At 37.1% G+C, this 23953-nt stretch overlaps 1 protein-coding gene across 3 annotated transcripts in view; it reads right to left on the reverse strand.

Moving 5' to 3' along the window:
- Galntl6 (polypeptide N-acetylgalactosaminyltransferase like 6) overlaps nt 1–23953 on the reverse strand; it is a 1307600-nt gene that overhangs the window by 1037900 nt on the left and 245747 nt on the right. The window lies entirely within an intron of this gene.

Below are 23953 nucleotides of genomic sequence, written 5' to 3' on the forward strand. Positions count from 1 at the left end.
GCTGTATCTGATAATCATTTTCTATAATACAAAATAGATGCTTGATCAAAAAAAAAAAAAACAACTGTTAACAATAACGGCAGTAGAAACTGTGAAAGAAGTAAGGTAATAGTTGCTAAGAAACTATATGGAAAACAACCAGAGTGGGGGATGGGGACTGTTAAAAGTTGCTAAAATACATAAAATGCAACACTATGTCTTCCTTCCTTCCTTCTTTTTTTCCTTCCTTCCTTCCTTCCTTCCTTCCTTCCTTCCTTCCTTCCTTCCTCTCTTTCTTCTTTTCCATCCATCCATTCATCTATCAATCTATGCATGTGTGTGGACAGTTTTTTCTCTCATTTTTTTAAATGTTTTTAAAATTATTAGTTTATTCACTTTATATCCTTGCTGTAACCCTCTTCCTCCTCTCCTCCCAATCCCACCCTCCCTCCCTTTTCTCCTCCGATGCTCCTCCCCCAGTCTACTGATAGGGGAGGTTCTTCTGCCCTTCCCACTGACCATAGTCTATCAGGTCTCATCAGGACTGGCTGCATTGTCCTCCTCTGTGGCCTGGTAAGGCTGTGCTACTCCCAGGGGGAGGTGATCAAAGAGCCAGCCACAGGTCATAATCCTATCTGACCTTCATAGCAAAACATCTCTAAAGGTAAGAAAGTCATCCTTATCTTAGCAATAATCAACAGCTGTTTAATTGGAAATGAGTGTGCTCAATGGAAGGGAAATTACAAAAGAGACAAACAAACAAACAAAAAATAGACAACTATCTATGGTTAGTGAAGTCACAGGTTTTGCAGAAGAGCTTATGATTCACAATTTCTCAAACCAGTTTAATTTTCAAATGCATTGTAAAGAACCTTCCTTTGTACCATCAGGTTAGTATAGCTCCTACCTTTCATCAAAGAGGCTTCTTCTTTTTTTTTTTTTTTTTTTTTTTTTTTCCAGCAGACAAAAATAAATCATTAGGGCAAAACTGGCCAAAACACAGAGAACAACTGGACATGAAATGTCAGTTGATAGATGCACAGCGTAGTGTTGGTGCTGCAGAAGCTCAGGAACCATTAGAGAAGAATGGCAGAAAGAGTGTAAGAGCCAGAAGACTGTGATGTCTGCAGAGAGACCATTTAGTTTTATATATGACAGAAAAAAAATGCAGCCATGATATCTCAACACTAAGGAGATCTAATCAAAACTGAGCAACGAACATACCAGCTGACAGCCTGACATGGATAGGGGAAATATTATTGGGCCCCATCTTTTACTGAAGCGCTACAGGTAACTTATGACTTTTGAGACAGGAAGAATTAGCTTTTCCTGAGGGGGGGGACCTCTAATTTATTATCTATTCCATGTTGTCAGCCATGAAAACATGTACAGATGAACACAGCTATGAAATCAGCAGGTAGTATTCATGTGTGTGTGTGTGTGTGTGTGTGTGTGTGTGAGAGAGAGAGAGAGAGAGAGAGAGAGAGAGAGAGAAAGAAAGAGATTATAAAAATTTTAAAAATAAGCCATAAATTTGGAAGTGAGGTTGTGGGGCACATGGATGGGAGGGTTTGGAGAAGTTAGGAGTGGTGTAGATGCACTGCCTTTGTATGAAGTTTAAAAAATAAAATAAAATAAAATAATGAAGTAAATACTGATATGACCTTCCTGGATACAATTTTGTATTATGCACAATTAATCTTTAAAATGCTCATACATTCTATTTAAAGTGTTTACAAATTCTCATAGAGACCCTAAAAACTAATTGAAATTGAAAGAAAATGACAGATAATTTTATATTAGTAAAAATATTGATAATATGAATGATATATACATTAAATATTATCATGGAGCTGCCATATCTCAAAAAAATTACAGAATTATAAAATATTTTCCCAAGGCTTTCCCTGAAACTTGCTTTGTTACATGATGATATAGACCATTATTCTACATAAAAATAAGTGGAAGTGTATAAATGATTTACACAGAAAAACATTTTGTGCCAAATTACTTTTAGTAATTTTGGTTTAAAATCAAATATTTCAGTTAAATCTTAGCATTAAAATATCTTCAAAAGTTGTTTTCCTGGGAGCTATCAACAATAAGCAATGTTTTCACAATATCTATGGCTTGGTTTTGTAAATGCTGCTCTAGGGAGCAAATGCTTTATTCAGAAAGCAGTACTGAACTTGATTAGTTGCTATTCCATTATAATAAACTGACATCTTTCTCTGTGTGCTGACATTCATGAATTCAATTTCACTGTGTCCATCTTCCTCCAGGCTTAATGAAGTCTGGGTGGACTAGAATTCAATTTGATATCTCCTTATAAAAAATCTAAAACTAAAGGCAACCTGGAAAGGACATATGTGACAATGGTGCTGAGCTCAGTCAATGTGTCAAAGCCTCTGTCCTGTCAGTGAGATTACTTAGAGGTGCTCTGGCTCCCATGGCAGCTTGAGGCAACAGCTCACACAGAGCAACCAGCATGCAGAACTCACCAGCTTCTTCACTTTCCTTGTCCACTTGACTAAGTCAGCTATGTATTGCCTCAGCAGACATTTCTATCTTTTAATTAGGTGTAAGGTAGGAGACAAAACAGATATAATTTGATTTCTAGATGATACCACATTCTCTACTCTCACTTTAATGAAAGACTAATTTTCTGATTTTTTCCCTTTTTTTATATGTATCAAGTACATTGAAATTCAACTTTCTCACTACCCTATAATGTCCTATAATTGTATAGGCCTATAGTTTGTCTATTATGGCAGGGTAGGTAGGCATTTGAGAATGGCTCTTTCAAGAAGAAGAGGGTTGGTCCACATCTTCACAGAGAGAGCTGGCCAAGGATAGCAGATACAACAGGCAAAGACCCACCCATTATTTCTTGTTCTTCCAGTGAGGCTGCACATCCTACGTGACTCCTGAGTTTAAAAGAGCTGAGGACCGAACAATTAAACGTGTGACTATGGGAAGTATTACATATAAAATAACTACCTTGCTTCAGAAAAGGTTTAGTCTAACTTCTTCCTTACTCTACATTTCTTGCTGAAAGAGAGCTACATTTGCAGTAAGATTTGGCCACTCAGTGTAGGTGATAACAAAGACTATTTATTTTTCTATCTAGTCATGTTGTTTGTCTTCTCTGTTTTGTAGAGGCCTGGAGAAACCACCACTGGCCTAGCCCACAATAGAATGATATTTTACCACTTTCCACATACAGTGCATATATTACTAATAGTTTGTTACAATAGTTAAAAATGTTATTAACTGTAAAATTTGGGTGTGCCCTAGTCCCCATTTTAATGCCAAGTTGATTTCAGATTTTAGAGTATATTACCTTACTGCTTGTCAACATGATTCATATCTCTAAAAATGATGAGGTCATAAGAGCTCTATATTCCTTATTTTATAGAGTCCTACTTATTACTTTGAAATTTCATAGGATAACCAATCTAAGTAAGTCCAAAATATTTTGTTTACTCGTTTTATTTTATCTGATTGTTTTTGTGCCAGAGACTAATATTGATCTTCCCATTATAAGCTGAAACTTTCTCTCCAACAGTTATTACTTTTAAAAGTGGAGTCTTTAGATGATGAGGATGAAAGCCTAGTGAAGACAATATCAAATCCCCCATCCTCTAAAAAGATGAACAGAAATCTCTTGTCTGTGAACTAGAGCTATTACTGAACCTGGTAATGGCGTCAAAGTAAGACTTCTCAGCTTCTAGAGTATGAAAACTTTCTACTGTTTATATGCCACCCAGGTTAGAATGTTTTATTGATACTTGTATAGAATGGGACACTTTTCATAGTTCAAACAGTAGAAAAAGAAAATGTTCCTCTTAAAAGAATTATTTTTGACATAAAGTGCTCAGCTTATTGAATCAAAACAATTATAATAGCATGTGTGATGAGAATAGTCATAATATAAAACTGTTGCTGTGTACCAGTTGTGAATAAGAAGTCAGATACCCCATGAAGGATCCCTGAGTATTTCATAAGTCTGAATTAGAGAAATGCTAAAATTATCAAGCTTTCTGTGTTCTAGAACTTGTCTGTTTTTCTCAACAGGAACAAACATTTTGGTATCTTGCCCACATACTCTTTATAATATTCTCAGAAGAATATTCATAACCTGGGCCATTTTTATGCATATGTGTGCATTTAAAAATCTTTTTGTGATTATATTAGTTTTTGTTTAGATACATTGCAATAATGACTTATAAAGGTTTAAAAACCTTCAAAGATAAAATTTCAGCAGGTGTTTCCTCTGTTTACTGGAGTACCTCTGCACCAGGGAAAATGTTACCATACACATGTTTAGCTACATGATCAAACAAATGTGATTACATGTGTGTTACACACAGAGACACAGACACAGACACATACACAATACATAATAAATAATGCATACTAGAAAATACATAATGCACGCATACATTCATACATGCATGCATACACAGAGATCCCACTGTTTGATGAAGATGGAGCATTTTGTCAGTAGCTATGGTCTTCTCTGTTAAATCTCTATAGAGAATGTTGATATCAGTGTAACTCACTAAGTTGGCTTGCAATGGGATAAATGTTGAGTTACTATAATGCCTTTTGTTTCTCAGCCAAGAGCATGTGTTTCTGTCTTTTTCAGCAAACCCTTCAAAAAATAATTAATTCCAGGCATCGCCCAGCTACTTATACTGGTACTACAGGCACAAAAAGAACTGCTTTAAAGAGAATGCTGATACCCTTTCACCTTAATGACTTTGTCCTCCATGTTTATATGTTTTAGATATCACTGGGTAGAATTTAATGTCAAAATGCAGCATTTGTTTGATCTGAACATCACCAGAACGTCTTAAGATATATTGTATCTGACTTCACAAAGATCCAGAGCCAGCTTTTAATGTAAATATCTGTGAACAAATTTCTAAACTGAAACAATTAAAATTTGGTATTGAGGCTATCATGCTAGCTAAAACTTTATGTTTTTTTTTTTTATGAAATGCCAATAACCTTTCTATACTTTATCTTAAAACAGTTTGTTTTAATTTAGTTTTATTTTTGCCTGAGTAATCAATATGTTACTGCTTAGATAATTATTATTTCAAAAGTTTTTAAAGAGTGAAATTCTCACTTTGCTCTTTGTTTTATGTTTATTTTTAGAATTAAATAGTAATCATATTATTCTCATTTCCTTTCCTTCCCTAGTCTTTCACATGTAGCTTCTTGCTCTCTCTTAAATTCATGTCTTTTATTTATTTCACTGTTGTTAGCTATGTCCACAGATACATACAAACGTGTGAAATTAATATAAAGGAACAATTGCTATATATTACCGAGTTATATCCATATATGTATATACACATGTATAACATGATATGTATTTCCAAGTTATATAAGTCAAATAATGTTACTTATATGTATATGATTTTAGGGCTGACCAGTTAACCAATCAGGGGACTCTTTCCCATCCCCACTCTCCCAACACTCACACAGTGATATTAGCTTGAAATAATCTAAGGGTAGATTACATTATTATTACTATTAGGTATAAATGTGTACAGGTATATCTTTACAAATGGTGAGTGTTATACAGGAAAATTTTGTAAGGAATACAAATTATTTCCTAAATAAAGTATGCCTATTGTTTTAAAGCCTTACATGAATTCAAGATGCATGTATCCTTAAGCACAGTTACAGTGAAGTTAGCTTTATGTGCACTAGGTGAAAATGATCTGCAGCAATGTTGGAAAGAATGCTCTGGTTCTGCAGTCCTGGATCTTCAGCAAGTGTCCACAGACAAGCCTGACCGTGATGTTCTCATCGTCACTGCTGCTATGCACTTCATACAGATGATCTGGTAAGACAGTCCACAGTTCTGTGTTCTACAGCAATCTCTCTGTCTCTCTGTCTCTGTATCATCCTCTTTATTTATCTCATTCTGTCTCTTTCTTTGTCTCTTTTTATCTGTCTCTCCATTCCCTCTATCTGCCTGATCTGATTCCTATCCTTGATGTGTGGACTTGTGTAAACAGATTATCTGGAGTCTTTTTTTTTCTATTAAACTATTATAGAACACTTTTCTGAGGACAGGCATGACTGCTTGTAGCCCCTTCCCCCAAAGCTTTGCCTTTTGGTGGGTCTACAATATTTTTTTCTTGGAAGTGGGGATGAAGAGAGTTGTTCCACCCTCACCTGAGATTAGAGCTGTTCTCTCATGCCTCCTGAAAATTGTCTGTAATTCTCCCCCAATTCCACACAGCCTGTGGCTTCTGAAGGTGGTCAAGTATATAGACACAGGAAGGTTAAGCAAAAGGTCATTTTGTCTATGTACTTATGTAATTCAATTTGTTATTAGTGTCTTAGAAGAAGAGATTAGACATTTGTTCATGTCTCTAGGGGGAAAGCACTCTCACAATATGTGAAGATGAAGATCTTCAAGTATATTCCCAATTTCATATCTAAATTAGCTCAACTGATCTTGGTTTCCTCCTTATGAAGATGTGGCACAGACTTCACATGCTCTCTCCATTGGTTTTTTTTTTTAACGTAAATACTGCCTTTAATCAATCTAAAACAGAGCTGTCCTTGGAACTGGTTGTTAAGCAAATAAAATTAACAATGTCATTAAGACCTCAGTAACTTGCCAATCAAATCTGTTACCAAAATGTATAAACACACACACATGAAAATCATCAGCCACCAAAATAGCTTTTTTGACAAAGCTGATGTTAACTGTTCAAGAATTTAGTATATATACATATAAATATATAGCTATGCTATCCATTCTTTTATGCTCAGACTTCAGAAACACTTGATTTGTCCAAACATATTCCGTGAATCCGGGTAAGTGCCTCTGACATCATTCAACACTTCATAAACAGGTCTTTAAATCTGATGTGTGTGTGTGTGTGTGTGTGTGTGTGTGTGTGTGTGTGTGGTGTATGCACATACAAGTATATGTGCAGAATGGTGGTCACCCTCAGTCATTCTCCAGGAGTCCTCCATTTTGTTGTTTTGTTCACTGGACCCAACTTAGCTAGGCTGGTTGGCCTGGGTACACCATAGAGCCACGTGTCTTCCACTCTAAGTTAACAATTTGTAATTTGGGGCTATCTTAAGTGTAAAGTTTGAGTGGTTCATTTTCCAAACTTAGAGTGAAGACTCGGGATAGAAAAGATTGAAGAGGGCTTCTCAAAGGACTTTTGAGGATTTCCTTCTTAGTTTTCTGTTGGTTAACAGTCAAACAGGCTCAGATGTGAACATTAATAAAATAGAGGTGACCTATTCATAAATATAATTCTTTTCTTAGAATTATTTATTTATTGTAATAATTACAGTTTATTCACTTTGTATCCCAGCTGTAGCCCCCTCCCTCATCTCCTCCCAAGCCCCATTCCAAGTCCACTAATAGGGGAGGTCCTCCTCCCCTTCCCTCTGACCCTAGCTTATCAGGTCTCATCAGGACTGGCTGCATTGTCCTCCTCTGTGGCCTGGTAAGGCTGCTCCCCCCTCAGGAAGAAATGGTCAAAGAGCCAGCCACTGAGTTCATGTCAGAGATTCATTTTATATCTCAAAGATTTCTTTAAGAGAGTCAGCACTATAAAACTGTTTGGTGTTACCACACTGGGAGGAAATTCTGGTGGCTTGTGCCAGTAGGCACTGGGGGTTGGCTAGTGCCTAGGCTAGGCTTCCCTGTGAATTTTTTGTCCATGTTCTTAGATCCGAGAGTGCTCCTTTGTCTTACAGTCTCAGCCAAAGATAAATAAATATCAGATAACTGGCACTACCCGAATCAGACCCACCTACATATGTTAGGAGAAAATGTCTGAGGTGTCCTATTGCACATTTTAGATTCCCACTCAAAAATAAATCAATTGCCCACAGAAGTAGCCTGCACATGTTCATAATTTATTGCCTATCTTTTCCTTTCTACCTTTCTTTTTCATTGCTATCCTCATATTTCTAACACATATGTCTATCCCTGAATTATTACTTTTCCATCATCTACCAACTGTTCAAGAATGAGAACTTAAGACAGCCAACAGTACACAAGTCTACGATCCAAAAGTATGGATGAGAGAAAGAACAGCAAACCACTACTCAACAGGTGACATAATCTCAATTTGAAATACTTAATGATTTCTTGGTTTGACATAATTAGATATTCTCACTCCTAGAAGAAATGTGGCCTTGAAAAACAAAGAAAATATAATTGAAATTTTATACCATGGTAATATAATTAATATACATTGTCATGTATCATTCTCTGATCAGACGGCTCATTGTGATCAAAGTGTGCATTTTTAAAATCACTTTAATAAGAATGTCAAGAAGAGACAAAAATAAAATGTAAAGGAATTAATATAAATAAAAACATGAATGTAAAAAGTAAAACAAAATTAAATGGTTTCATGTGAGCGCTATTTAACAGAAGTAAGAAATGGGCCAATACTTCCTCTACCTCAGCTCTTTCTTCACTGAACTTTTCATTGTGGTCAAGTGTGGAAAGACAAAGAGGCAAGTTAACTCAAATAATTTTCTTATGAATACTATTTTGTTTTAAGTCTTTCTTTGTAAAGCCTTGGTACTTTCTCAATTAAATTAGATCCACATAGAAATATATAATTTATGACTGTATACATAAAGGATGAAATAGCCTAAAAGTACTCTAGCATATGCTGAGAGGTAGAAAAGATGAGTTCTCGAAAACAATCATTATAAAGAATCCTTTTTTTTTTTTTTTTTTTTTTTTGCCATGAGGAACACTCCCATCTCTTTAAAATACACATTCTGCTCCCGGTACAGCGGGTGCAGTATCAGTGCAAATAACTCTATCTAGTTTCCTATTATAAACTATAATTCCAGGCTTTATAGCTCAGCTCTTTCAGAGTAAAGTATGCTGGGCAGAGACCAAGCATACAAATCGTCAGCCAAAATACATGAAATTTGGTCGAGCTGTCCTTTTTTGAAGAATGTAAATTGGAGCACTCTGCTCTGCATGCACAGTGCTTGGCAGGGTCCTGTATGAAGGCCTTCTGGTATCATGACAAAACCCAAAAAGTTTGAAAGGAGAAATTTGATTTGGATAGTTTTTTTTTTTTTTCCAAATTTGAGAAAATTTTAAGGACTGAAGTTAGGTTTCAGTTTGTGGGAAAAAAAAATCATGTCACATTCTATACTATAATCTATACAAAGTCTTCAATCAAAGTGTGAGGAGAATGTAGACTTGATGGTAGACCTAATATTCACAGCATTTGAAGGAATCACTGAATCATGAGAGCCTGTGTGATTATAGGCTTCTGTGGCTACTGAATGATAGTGATTAGATTAGCATGCATTTCAGTCAGTAAGCTGTCTTTATAAATATTGCTTATGCAAAGGATACCATCATCAAAACAAAACGACTGCCTACAGATTGGGAAAGAATCTTCACTAACCCTTTATCTGACAGAGGACTAATATCCAGTATATACAAAGAACTAAAGAAGCTGAAAAGCAGCAAACCAAATGATCCAATTAAAAAATGGGGAACAGAGCTAAACAGAGAATTCTCGACAGAGGAATATCGAATGGCAGAAAAACACTTAAAGAAATGCTCATCCTCATTAGCCATCAGGGAAATGCAAATCAAAACAACCCTGAGATATCACCTTACACCCATCAGAATGGCCAAGATGAAAAACTCAAGCGATAACACATGCTGGAGAGGTTGTGGAGAAAAGGGAACCCACCTCCACTGCTGGTGGGAATGTAAACTGGTACAACCACTCTGGAAAGCTATCTGGCGCTTTCTAAGACAAATAGGAATAGTGCTTCCTCCAGACCCAGCTATACCACTGCTAGGTATATACCCAAAGTTTGTTCAAGTACACAAAAGGGACACTTGCTCAACCATGTTTATAGTAGCTCTATTTGTAATAGCCAGAACCTGGAAACAACCCAGATGTCCATCAACGGAGGAATGGGTACAGAAATTGGGGTATTTTTACACAATGGAATACTACTCAGCAATCAAAAAGGAGGAAATCATGAAATTTGCAGGCAAATGGTGGGATCTAGAAAAGATCATTCTGAGTGAAATATCCCAGAAGGATAAAGACAAATATGGGATATACTCACTTATATAGACCTATAAGATATGATAAACATAATGAAATCTATACACCTAAAAAAGATAATCAACAGAGCGGACATGGGGTAAGATGATCAATCCTCGTTTAGAAAGACAGATGGGATGTGCATTGAATGTATGACAAGAGTCTACTGAGCGCATCTGAAAAACTCTAACTAGCAGTGTTTTCAAAGCAAAGACTCATGACCAAACCTTTGGCAGAGTACAGGGAATCATAAGAAAGAAGGGGAGTTAGTCTGATGGGGAAAGGATAGGAGCTCCACAAGGACCAAATATATCTGGGCACAGGGTCTTTTCTGAGACTGACATTCAACCAAGGACCATGTATGGATATAACCTAGAACCTCCGCTCAGATGTAGCCTGTGGTAGCTCAGTAACCAATTGGTTTCCCAAAGTGAGGGGAACAAGGACTATTTCTAACAGGAACTCAATGACTGGCTCTTTGGTCTCCCCACCCCCGAAGGGAGGAGCAGTCCTGTTAGGCCACAGAGGAGGGCTTTGCAGCCAGTCCTGAAGATACCTGATAAAACAGGATCAGATGAATGGGGAGGAGGTCCCCCCTATCAGTGGACTTGGAAAGGGGCAAGGTGGAGATGAGGGAGGGAGGGAAGGACTGGGAGGGAATGAGGGATCGGGACACGGCTAGAATACAGAGTTAATAAAATGTAACTGATAAAAACAATAATAATAAAATAAAAAAGATGGGATACAAAGTGAATAAATTGTAATTAATAAAAAAAATAATTAAAAAAATAAAAAAATAAATATTGCTTATGAGCCGCTGGAACAGAAGCATAATTTGACATGAAAGACTATAGATATATCAACCAGTAGAATGTTTTCTCATATATGTGTGTATACATGTATGTATGTATTCATAATATGTATATATTGCTTGTAAAAAATTCTTTGAAATAGCTCAGTGGCAGGCTCTCTGATCACCTCCCCTAACCCCTGGCGGGAGGGTGCAGCCTTGCCAGACCACTGGGAAAGACAATGCAGCCAGTCCTGGTAAGAACTGATAGGCTGGGGTCAGATAGAAGGGGAGGAGGACCTCCCCTATCAGTGGACTGGTGGGGAGGGCATGGGGGAAAAAGAGGGAGGGTGGGAATTGGTAGAGATGAGGGAGGGAGCATAAATAATACTAAAATAAATAGAAAAAGGAAATAACCTATAGAGTTGATGGGTTCATTTTGGTTTTGATATTTGGACAGTATTATCAATTTGTGACACAGTGATACTTGAAGTCGATCAAGTGTCAGAGTAATAGAGTGGTAGAGTATTAGAATAACATAATGTTATTCTTATTTCCAAATATTCTGCTCAGTTGATGGCTCAGTACCTTTGAATGACCTTTAAAACTTGCCTCAGTTAAAAAAAAAATAAAATAAAAAAGGTGTCTATTTTTATAAACAATAGCATTGAGGAATTAAGAGAAAGTGGAACAAGGTTCTTGTTTTTGTGAAGCTTGTAGGAGTTTCCAGTTTTATTAATAACACTGCTTCTAGGTTGTTGAGGGAATGCCAGGGACTAGAGGAGTAATGCCAGAAAATATCAAAGGTATCCTTATGTGGAGAACATTTCTAGTCATCATTGCTTCATTCAAATATTATTTATAGCAATATAATCCCAATAAAAATCAACTTTCACTCCATTTTACATGTTCTAGATCTTTAATGTCTATAGGAAATTCTTTTAATTATTTGACTATTCTTTCTTTTAGATATTCATTGATGAAAGTATTGTTTCTTGAAGAAATAAACTACATTCACATAGTCTTTCTATAATACTGTACCTGAAGTTTCCCAATGAATCTGTTTTTCTCCTAGCTGCTAATGATATTGACTACTAAAATCAATATACAGAAAACATAATGATTTCTACCAGTTGACTTTTATTACATCTTCAGGGAGCTCTGATATCATTTATTCTGTCTCCAGTTTTATTTTTCTTTTAAAAACCCACTCCCATGTTTGTTTGTAGGTAGAAAAGGGAGAGAATAGTGAGGCAAAATTCAAGTAATGCATCATTTTGACACATCCGTTGTTTGGTCAGTGGTGTGCAGTCTGCTATTTCTGATATAATAAATGTTTACCGTATTTCCACCTTAATGAAAGCTCTAGCCTTCTGGACTTCTTTTTGAATTTCCATGGCATGTGAGAGAAGAAGACTGTCCAAACTAATACAAAGTAAAGTGGGATGAAAAAAATTTAGATTCAGGAACAACTACCTCAATGTAGCTTTCTCAGAGAATCAATACAGAGCTACAGGGAGCCTGGTGCAGCAAGAGTGACAGCTGTTGGGTCAATTAAAAGAGGGAAATGAGTAGAAGGACTTGAAGAGAGGCAGACTTTTGTTTGCGGAGAACAGGGTCATTGTGTGCTTTTATTTTAGAAGAGTTAAATGAAAGGTTTCTTTAAAAAGTCTTAGAATAGGGTACCTTGTGGTCATGCTCTATGTGAATAGTGGCAAGATTGCAATAGTCATATTTGATAAAGTAAATATATAACAGAAAAGAAAGGATTCATTCAAGCAATAAATATGAACATTCATTGAAAGATTTAAAATTGCAACAAACTTCTAGGAAATGTTTGAATGCATGCAGAAATATTCCAGACTCATAATTTTAGAAAAAAGTTATCTGACTCAGTTTCTTCAAGTGTTCAGTAAACTTTGTGGGAGTTGGCTTTCTTACTTTATGCAAACATTTTTAATGCCTAAATCTCCTACAATAAGTTTTTGTTATATTTTTAATTAGTTGTCTATGTGTGGAATGGTGGGCCGTGTGCATTTGATTGCCATGTCTGAGGAGACGGGGAGGGGTGGAGACGGAGCCCTTGGGGATGGAGTTACAGCAGTTGAGTTACCCTAGTGGGTGCTGTGATTCCACGCCACTGAAAAATAGCTGTAGTTACGTTTAACTCCTGAACTTTCACTACAGCCTTGCACACATTTCTAAAAATAAGCCTTCCACTGTGACAGTGTAGACGACTGTGTAAATGAAGCCCATGTGCAGATCTCGGTCAATTTAGAGGGAGCCAGGTCCCTGAACTCATTTCTTTACCATGGTTGTTGTTATTTATTATATTTTATTCACTTTGTATACTGGCTGTGGCCCCTTCCCTCATCTCTTCCAGATCCCACTCTCCCTCCTTCTTCCCTCCTATGCTCCTCCCCTAATCCACTGATAGGGGAGGTCCGCCTCTCCTACTATCTGACCCTAGCCTATCAGGTCTATTAGGACCATCTTGGCTGAATTCATTTCTTAACACTGACCTTAGAAAAGGCTGACCATGCTAGGAGACCTTCTCTAACTCAAATGTTTATTTGTTGTAGGAAGTTCTCTCTCTCTCCCTTTCTCTCTCTATTTTTTCTCTCTCTTTCTGTATGAGGAATTGAACATAGGACCTAAAATGCTTGAAAATTACTGTTTTCCTGAGCTTAAGAGCAACCATATAACAAACACATATATATGAAAATCATATATATAAAACTGAATAAAAGGACTCTTAACCAAGTTTGAAAGTATATGTTAAATCAACAAAACTTTCAAAATTAAAATTCATAATATTATTATTATACATAAGTTTTCCACTGATAGCATTATCGCAAATTTTTGAGGGAAATGTTTTGTGAAATTTAAATATTGATATTACCTATTTGGTTGAAGTATTTTCTTCTAAAATTTCTAGGGTTCCTATCAGCTGCCCCCAAAAGTTCCTATTTCACCTTAGAACAGCTGTTTTTATTATTGCTCTTGTTATTATTTCTCTTTTAAGACACTATCATGAGCTTCCTCCTTTTTCCACACACATGTAAGTTTACTCACTGTAAAAAAGAAAAAAAAAAAACACATAAATGTTTAAGTCCCTGCCAAAGGGATCAGTTCACATATGGGCAGAGGTGGCAAATAACCTTAATTGTAGCCCTCAGGAGACAGAGGCAGTGGATATCTGTTAAAGCCAACCTGGTCTGCGGAATAAGTTTCAAGACAGCCAGGGCTACATAGAGGAAACCCTGTCACAAAAAAAAAAAAAAATAAATAAATAAATAGAAATCATTCAGCCTCAGTTATAGTTTTACTAATATTCGTTTACAAAATGAGCACTCCAAATTTATTTACAACTTTAAAAGATAAGAATGTGTCCTTGTTATCTTCAAATCTTATCTTGAATATTTTTAAGGTAAGTTTTCAAATAAGTGAAAGTAAATACAAGTAAAGAACAGAATGTGTCTATACAAATAGCATGTTTAACTTTAATGAAATTAGAAATAAAATAGGCAAATAAAAATTTAAGAACATTTAAAATAAAGTAGGTGTCTCGGTTAGGGTTTTATTGCTGTGAAGAGACCCCAGGGTCATGGCAAGCCTTACATAGCCAAACATTTAATTTGAGTCTGGCTTAAAGTTTCCAGGGTTTAATGCATTGTCCTCATGGAGGGAAACGTGTTGGCATGCAGGCAGACACGGTGCTGGAGGAGAAGCTGATGCTGCTAATCTGTAGGCATCAGAACACTTGAGCATGTGACCTCAAAGCCTGCTTCCACAGTGCTATCCTTCCTCAAACAAGGCCACAGCTGCTCATATAAGGCCATACATGTAGCAGCGCCACTTCCTATGGGCCAAACATTCACACACATGTGTCTGTGGGGGCCAATCCTATTCAAACCACCACCATAGGCAGATGAAAATGCAGCAGCGTTACTGATTTAGACATTAAGCACAAATGATGGATGATATTGATAGTGTATAATATAATCAGATATTAGTATATAAAACTTAGTACTTTGAGAAAGAATTAAGAAATATTAATTTAAAATTTTATATTTCAAATTTAATCAATTGTGCATTGTTAGAACATTGATAAGCTTATTATTCTTCACTTAAATTATAAAAGAACATGTTTATGAATATCATGTATAAGCAATATGATATGATATACGTAAGAAAATTGTCAGTACCATAGCTTTTATTAGAAAAATTTTAATAAGTATTTATGCATCATAAGAATTAAAAATATTTTTCTTTATTAAATATTGATATTTACCTACTGGTTATATTATATTGAATAAATAATTTAAAATATAGTTTTAAAAATCATATAATTTTATATAAATAATAAGGATGTATCTTGTTTTGTAACTCAAGTAAAATTTTTTTAGTCTTTCAAATAAAGTTTTAGGACATGCATTATTATTTTGTCATAATTTCAAAGACAAATATCTGAGTTTAAAACTGTTTAAATTCTGAGGCAAAGTATCACTAGTGCTCAAGAAGCCTAAGATATCAATTAGTATAAAAAAGTAAAATTAAACACATCAATTGCTCAGTATTATTAAACAATCACAATTGTCATAGGCATTTATGAGTATATGACACCAAAAATGATGAATATTAGGACAAGATAATCATAAAATTTGGGTTTGATGTGTAATTAATATTAAAAGTAAAAGTAGTATGAGCTTTTAAAAATAATTTAAAAATAGATGGCTTGGAATACTTCCATTTTTACTTAAATTTCCAAAAGTCTGATGAGTTTGTTTCTGTATGAAAAGCATATCTGACGGTAATATTTACATTTCTAGGCTAATTTAGTCATTTCTTGTCTTGATATTGATGCTACATTTAAAATACAATACCAAAAGTGAGAAGACATAATGGTTCAAGTTTGTCAACTGTAAATTTAAAGTTTGTAATGATCTTTCAAAAATATATATTGATGCTAGATGTGAAACTCTTTTAAAAAAATATCTTTGCACATGTAGGAGAAAGCCAAAGGAAATTGTAGACGTTTAAAGAATTATAACACTGCTAAATATTTAAACTGGAAAATACTTGCAATTACTTCATGATCTCTGAGGTTTATGGGATAATCACAGTTTCAGCCATGAACCTACTGCCAGATGAGTTCAATTTGCATCATCCTGCTTCATGTGTGCTCTCTCAAACTATGAAATAAATTATGATATATACTGAAATTGAGATTTTGAATGTTTTCAACACAACTCAGAAACCCTTTAAAATGTGTTCTCCCTTGTAAAAAGTGGCTCACTTCCTGTAGTGAGGTTTCAACTTTGAAACACTGAAGGTGAATCACAGCTCTGTTATGAGGATGGGGCTACAGTGTCCAAAGTGGAAGACCTCATCACTCTCAATTTCTTTCTTTACTTGGACTTTTGAAAAAAAATTTTTTTTCAATAAAAAACAGGGAGAGGTCAATTTACCTTATACAAGTAGTTGTAGTTTCAAGTCTCAGCTAATTGCCTAATAATGTGACAAATTATTCACTTTAATAAACATTTATAACTGAATTTCAATACCATGAACAAGACCCTTGCTCTATGGTCTTTTTAATAGCTATTCCAGCAGGTCAGTCCTGAGTTTACTGCAGTGTAAAGTTTAAAATTTAAAAACTTCTTACTTGAAGATCTATGTTTCACAAGAAAGAAGAGGCCAACAGCTAGTTCTCTTCAAACTAGACAAAGAAATGTCACAATATAATTTCTACCACATTATACTGATCAAACAATCAGAAATAGAATAAAATTTAAAGGAGGGGTCTTATTTCTCAATAGAAATGGCAATATATTAGTTGCCATCTTTAATAAGCTAAGCCTTTTTTTATCTGTAAAATGCACCTGTAACAAAGTATCAGACATTAGTAAGTGATCAGGAAGTGTTTGCTCTATGAAATAATTCTAATTAAATGATTGTGGTCACACCAATCATGAAATGGGGTACTGAGACGGATCATCAGTTAGACACAAATTTTGTTCTTCCCAAGGACTTGGGTTTGGTTCCCAGCATATACATTAGAGGCTCACAATAGTCCAGACGTCTAGTACCAGGAGATATAATAGTCTTCTCTGGCTCCACAGGAATGCATGTAGTGCACATATATAATTGTGCAAAAGCTCTCATATATATATATTATGATAATATATATTATATATATATCAATATCATATTTATGATATTTTAAAATGTCTTTAAATAATCTAAAACGCCCAATCAGTTTGCATAAAGAATCTATAGTGTTTGTAATATCACCAACAGATTTATCTATCCAGTAGTGACTTGCAAAGTTTGAATTGACTGAAACAAGTTTACCAAAAAAAAAAAACATCTTTCAGATTGTACTCAAAGACTTCATTGTTTTTATTTATTTTTATTTTTTAAATGAAATTTTTATTTTTTTACATTAACTACATTTTATTCACTTTCCATCCCAGCTGTATCCCCCTCCCTCACTCCCTTCCAACCCCACCCTCTTTCCCTCCCTCATCTCCTCCCATGCCTCTCTCTAAGTCCATTAATGAGGCCCACACCCCATTGCATCCGACCCTAGCTTATTAAGCCTCATCAGGACCTGATGCAATGTCCTTCTTTGTGTCCAGGCAAGGCTGCTCCTCCCTCAGGCGGTTGGTCAAAGAGACAGCTCCTGTTCCCCTCTCTAGGGAAACCCACTTGGATACTGAGCTGGCATGGGCTACATTTGAGCAGGGGTTCTAGTTTATATCCATGAATGTTGCTTGGTTGGAGAAACAGTCTCAAAAAATACCTCTGAGCTGAGATATTTTGGTCCTGCTGCTCTCCTGTGGAGCTCCTGTCCTCTCCAGGTCTTACTAACTACTTCTTTCATATGATTCCCTGCACTCTGCTTAAAGTTTTGTTATGAGACTCAGCATCTACTTTGATAACCTGCTGGGTTGAATCTTTCAGAGGCTCTCAGTGGTAGGTTCCTGTCCTGTTTCTCATTTTCTCCTTCTTCCAATGTCCTTCCCCTTTGTCTTTCTAAGTGAGGATTAATCCTCTTACCCCCGGGTCCTCCTTCTTATTTAGCTTCTTTAGGTGTACAGATTTTTAACATGTTTATCCTATATTATATGTCTAATATAAGTGAGTGGCACTGTGTATCTTTCTGCTTCTGGGATTCCTCACTCAGGATGATCTTTTCTAGATCCCACCATTTGCCTGCACATTTCATGTTTTCCTTTTTTTTAATTTTTTAAATTAAATTTTTATTTTTTATATTAATTAATTTTATTTACTTTGTATCCCAGTTGTAGCCCCCTCCCTCATTCTCTCCCAATCCCACCTTCCCTCGTCATCTCCTCCCTGCCCCTCTCTAAGTCCACTGATAGGCGAGGTCCTCCTTCCCTTCCATCTGACCGTAGCTTATCAGGTCTCTTCAGGACTAGCTGCAATGTCCTCCTCTGTGGTCTAGCAAGGCTGCACCTCCCTGGGGGGTGGGAAGGTCAAAGAGCCAGCCACTGAGTAGTATTCCATTGTATAGATGTGCCACAATTTCTGTATTCATTCCTCCGCTGAGGAACATCTGTGTTGTTTCCAGGTTCTGGCTACTACAAATAAAACCCCTATAAACATGTTTGAACAAATGTCCTTGTTATGTACTTGAGCATATTTTGGGTATATGCCTAGGAGTGTTATAGCTGGATCTCAAGGAAACGCTTTTCCTAATTGTCTGAGAAAGTGCCGGACTGATTTCCAAAATTATTGTAAAAGTTTACATTCTCACTAGCAATGGAGGAGGGTTACCCTTTCTCCACAACCTCTCCAACATGTGTTGTTATTTGAGTTTTTGATCTTAACCATTCTGATGGGTGTAAGGTGAAATCTCAGGGTTGTTTTGATTTGCATCTCCCTGATGGCTAAGGACCTATTTTATCCTATCTGACTAAAACTGGACCTCAACAACAACAGAAATAGCAAAAAGCCTACACATACATGGAAACTGAACAACTCGCTACTCAATGACGCTGGGTTAGAAAAGAAATTAAAGACTTCCTAGAATTCAATGAAAATTAAGGCACAACATAGCCAAACTTATGGAACACATTGTTTTTATATAACTTCTTGGAAATATTCTTAGTCACTCATTGAATAAGAATGTTAATACTTTGCCATTAAACAGATAGTTCACCTTGCTTTTGAATATTGAGAAGTTCTGTAGCAAGTGGACTTACAACAAAAAGTTAAATGTTGTCTTCGGCAGAGTAAACTCCATAGGAAACCTAACACCATTCCCATCCAGTCTCTATTCTTATGGCTGACAGTGGTCTGACTCATAAGAATGAATAAACAAAAAAGATAAATTAATAAGCAAACAAATAAATAAGGTTTGCTAAATAATGTGCTAACCCATATTCTGTAAGATGAGTAAGTGGAGTTGATTAACAACCCTAAATATCAAATATTAGTTGCAGTTTTCCTTTAAATCCTAAGAACTTTTAAAAGTACTACACTATATATCAGCATTTCTTAGAAATTATTTTAAGAAAATAATTGGAGTGGAATGGAAGAATGCATCATGAAATACGACCCAGCCAATTAACCCAAATGATGGTGTTATATTACAACTAGTTCTTACAGAATCATTACATAGGCACATCAATACAACTATTAATTGAAAATTTGCTTATCCTAATTATTATTGGAGGAAGGGTGTACTATATGTGTAAAGATATGTGAAAAGAATAATGTAGTTACAAACCTGTTTCTTTTAAACTCTCACCATAGAACTATAACCTTGGCAAACATCTCAGTCTCTCTTCCTCAGTTTTCTCGATTGTAAAGTGGAGGTATTGTTCTCATGTTGAAGCGTCATTATAAAGTGGATGAGCATATTTGAAAAAATCTTCCTAGAGAAATAGCTTTGAAATAATTTTTCAAGGTATTTTCCTGGTAAAGCATTTATTATGGAAATTATAATGAAATATGTATCTTGCCGAGACTATAGTCAATGAATGGTATTTTTCTGAATACCCAATTCATTGCTTCCCATTTAATCCTCAATCCCATAATTCATTACTCTTTTTATTTTTATTATTAGTTACATTTTAGTAACTCTGTATCCCAGCTTATCCCACTCCCTCATTCCCTCCCAATCCCACCTTCCCTCCCTCCCTTCCTCCCTGCCCCTTTCCAAGTCCACTGATTGAGGAGGGCATTCCTCCCCTTTCATCTGACCCTGTTTTGTCAAGTATCTTCAGGACTGGCTGTAAAGTCCTCCTCTGTGGCCTAGCAGGGCTGCTCCTCCCTTGGGAGGTGGGGAGGTCAAAGAGCCTGCCATTGAGTTAATCTTAAAAAAAATAAATCTCAGTTATCATGAGGGTAGGTTTTCAAGTCTTCCCAGAAGTGTTACTTATTATGATTGACTAAATTACTAAGTCATAAAGAAATTTTATATACCGATTCTTTGTTGATTCATTTAATTAAATTCATGTATTATGAACATGTTTTTAAATATTTTTAATATGTTAATCAACTTTGTATCCCAGTTGTATCCCGCTCCCTCCTTCCCTCTCAACCCCACCCTCCCTCCCTTATCTTCTCCCTACCCCTTTTCAAGTCCACTGATAGGGGAGGACCTCCTTCCCTTCCATCTAACCCTAGCTTATTAGATATCTTCAAGACTGGCTGCAAAGCCCTCCTCCTCTGTGGTCTAGAAGGACTGCTCCTCCCTCATTGGGGGTGCGGGGGAGGTCAAAGAGCCAGCCATTGAGTTCATGTCAGAAATATTCCCTGTTCCACTTACTAGGGTACCCACTTGGATACTGAGCTACCATGGGCTACATCCAAGCAGGGGTTCTAGGTTATATCCATACATGGTCCTTGGTTGGAGATAGAGTCTCATAAAAGACCCCTGTGTCCAGATATATTTGGTCCTTGTGGAGCTCCTGTACTCTCCAGGTAATAGTAACTCCACCTTCTTTTATATGATTCCCTGCACTCTGCCGAAGGTTTGGTTATGAGTCTCAGTATCTGCTTTGATAAACTGCTAGGTAGAGTCTTTCAGAGGCCCTCTGTGGTAGGCTCTGGTCTGTAACTTGTTTTGTCCTACCACCAATGTCGATCCCCTTTGTCTTTCCAAGAGAGGGCTGATCATCTTACCCCGGGTCCTCTTTCTTGTATGAACATAATTTTATCATTTAAAATCTAAAGCAGGATTGATTTTGTAGCTCTGGTGAGTCTCTCACAGTGACTATCCACGCATAAATTGACTTCTCCGTGAGATTGCTTTGGTATGATACCTGTTAAAATTGTTGACAATTGGGCTACATCTGTGCAGGGGTTCTGGGTTATCTCTATGAATAGACCTTGGATGGAGTATGAGTCTCTGGGAAGTTCCCTGTGTTCAAATTTTCTTGTTCTGTTGTTCTCCTTGTGGAGACCCTGTCCTCTCCAGCTCTTACTATTTCCCAGTTCTTAGAGTCCAATTGGGTTACATAGTAATGGGAAGAGGGACTGCCTCTGACATAATCTGATTGGCCTGCTCTTTGATCACCTCCCCCTGAGGGGGGGGGAGGAGAGCAGCCTTACCAGGCCATAGTAGAGGACAATGCAGCCACTTTTGATGTGAACTGAATGACTAAGATCAGAAAGGAGAGGAGAACCTCTCCTATCAGTGGACTTGGGGAGTGGCATGCACGCAGAGGGAGGAGGGAGGGTAGGATTGGGAGGGGAGGAGGGAGGGGCTTATGGGGGATGCAGAATGAATAAAGTGTGATTGACAAAATAAAAAATGGGAAAAATAATTTAAGAACCTTAAATGACTTTCAAAAGTGGAGGAAAACATGGAGTTAGTCAATTTACATGGAGCATGTCTCGCCCCTGGGGGCAATGGTCTCCTGAACCTACTCAGACCTCGGACACCACCAATGCTAGTTCTAGAACTGATGCAGGATGTTCCAACGAGAGGGTTAAGGCTTACCATAATATTTCCTATAAGCCCATACCTGTTTGTTTATATCCCCCATTTTTATTCATTATTAGCCAGATAGAGCCAAGTAATTGTGGTAATGATACTTGCTTTTTTGCCCAATGCTGGAATGCTAAATTTAGGTATGCCCTGGTTACTCGCATGCCTCACTGGGTGCCTGTGCCCGTTGATGCCCCTCACGCTATGACTCTCTTCAGACAGAAAAGGGATCTTGGAACTACAGCCACCATTGTTACTGCCATCTCATTGGCGGCTGTTGGAGCTACCACCGGGGCATTAGCCATGAGTCATACTGTGCAGACTGCTCAGACCCCGAATAATCTTTTAGCCAATGTAGATCATGCCTTAGATGTACAAAAAGAAATTAATGCTCAACTAAAAGGAGGCTTGATGGTGTTCAATCAGAGGATTGACCTCGTGCAGGAGCAAATTGATACCCTATGGCAAATTGCTCAACTTGGCTGTCAATGAAAGTATGCTGGACTTTGAGTCACTAGCATACAACATGAGAATTTTTCCTGTGCTGCAAATCTGTCTAAACAATTGTCTAGCTATATTTTAGGTAATTGGACTGGAGAATTCGATACTACGATGGAGCAGCTGAGAGTGGCCATTGTCACGGTAAATTCTACCAGAGTGGATGCAGGACTAGCCACAGGATTATCATCATGGATTGCTGCAGCCATGAATCATCTGAAGGAATGGGCGGGCATGGGAGCATTAGCAGGCCTTCTGGTGTTGGTCTCCTTGGTTTGCCTGTGGTATATATGCAAGATTAGAGTCTCACAACAGTGTGATGCAGCCTTGATCATTCAGGCCTTTACAGCCATTGAAGCAGGACATTCTCCCCAAGCATGGTTGGATACCATAAAAAGCTAAAATGTTACACTCAGGATGCGAGGTTAAGCACTACACTCAGGGTCAGCCGCTTTCGACCCAGAGAAGAGCATGTCTGATTGTATGTGGGTTGATGTCCCAGGTCCTGCCTCTGAGAACAAGGTATCCGACGGGTCTGATGCTCTTTGGGTGGATGACACCTAAATAAACATTGGTACAAAGTCCCAATTTATTTCTAATATCAGAGATCAGACCTCTACTCTTGCCTGATGCGTCTAAAACAAAAAGGGGGAACTGCAGACAGCTGCGTAATGCCGAGCCTTAAAGATGGAGCTGGTTTCTGCCTTCCACCTTCCCGATGGTGAGCGCTCTCTGTCACAAACAACTCCACATTTGGCTAAGGCCGAGGATCTGGCTTGCTTCCATGTATGTGGACCTATCTGCATTGCCCATATGGCACGCTGGGGTTGGCTAGCCAGAGGCTATTTAAGCTGTGGGCTGGCTTTCCCCAGGGTCAGATGATTGTTCAAGGTTCCTGAATAAACTGCATTGAAAAGAAAAAAAATGTTGACAACTGAATGGCTTAGCTAGTAGTGTTCATCTTGTATAGCTTTCCCTTTGAGTCCCTAGCGGTTGTGTCACCCCTTCCCACTCTCACATTTTCCCCCTCAACTGTTTTCTCAGCTGCACTGGGAAGCAGGCTTTGGAAGGCTCCTGTTTCCCCTACAGCCTCCTCCAGCGTCACCCTGAGGAGAGGCCTCTTGGGTGTACGGGTTTCCTGATCTGACAACTGCTAACAACCCAATGTTTTTAGGAAAATAGACAAATGTGCAACCTTGTTTTACAACCTATTTGCGTCCTAAACACCAATATTTTTTTTTCTGTTCCTATGTTTGAAACCATTACTCCTGGCATAATCTGTAATTTTCTTTCCCTTTCTTGGACGTGAAACTGAGGCCAAGCAGTCTCCAAATGGAAATTAGATAATATTCTGTCTTCTTAAAACATACCCACAAAATACACTCTTACTTTGTTTGGAGACAGTTACATGGCAAACTTATCAGAAAGTTCACAGTTGTGCATAGGTAATTTAAAAATCTCCCTTAGAATTGCTTTAAACGTTTTGTGATATGCTCATGAATGTCTGATCTAGAATTTCATTGGCTCTCCTTAATCAAGATTAATAATTAAATGCTATGTATTTTTTTCTTCCCATCTTGAAAGTTGAGAAAACATAATTAATTCTATGACAAA

This window comes from Meriones unguiculatus, chromosome 4 (genome assembly GCF_030254825.1).
Source record: "Meriones unguiculatus strain TT.TT164.6M chromosome 4, Bangor_MerUng_6.1, whole genome shotgun sequence".
Taxonomy (NCBI): domain Eukaryota; kingdom Metazoa; phylum Chordata; class Mammalia; order Rodentia; family Muridae; genus Meriones; species Meriones unguiculatus.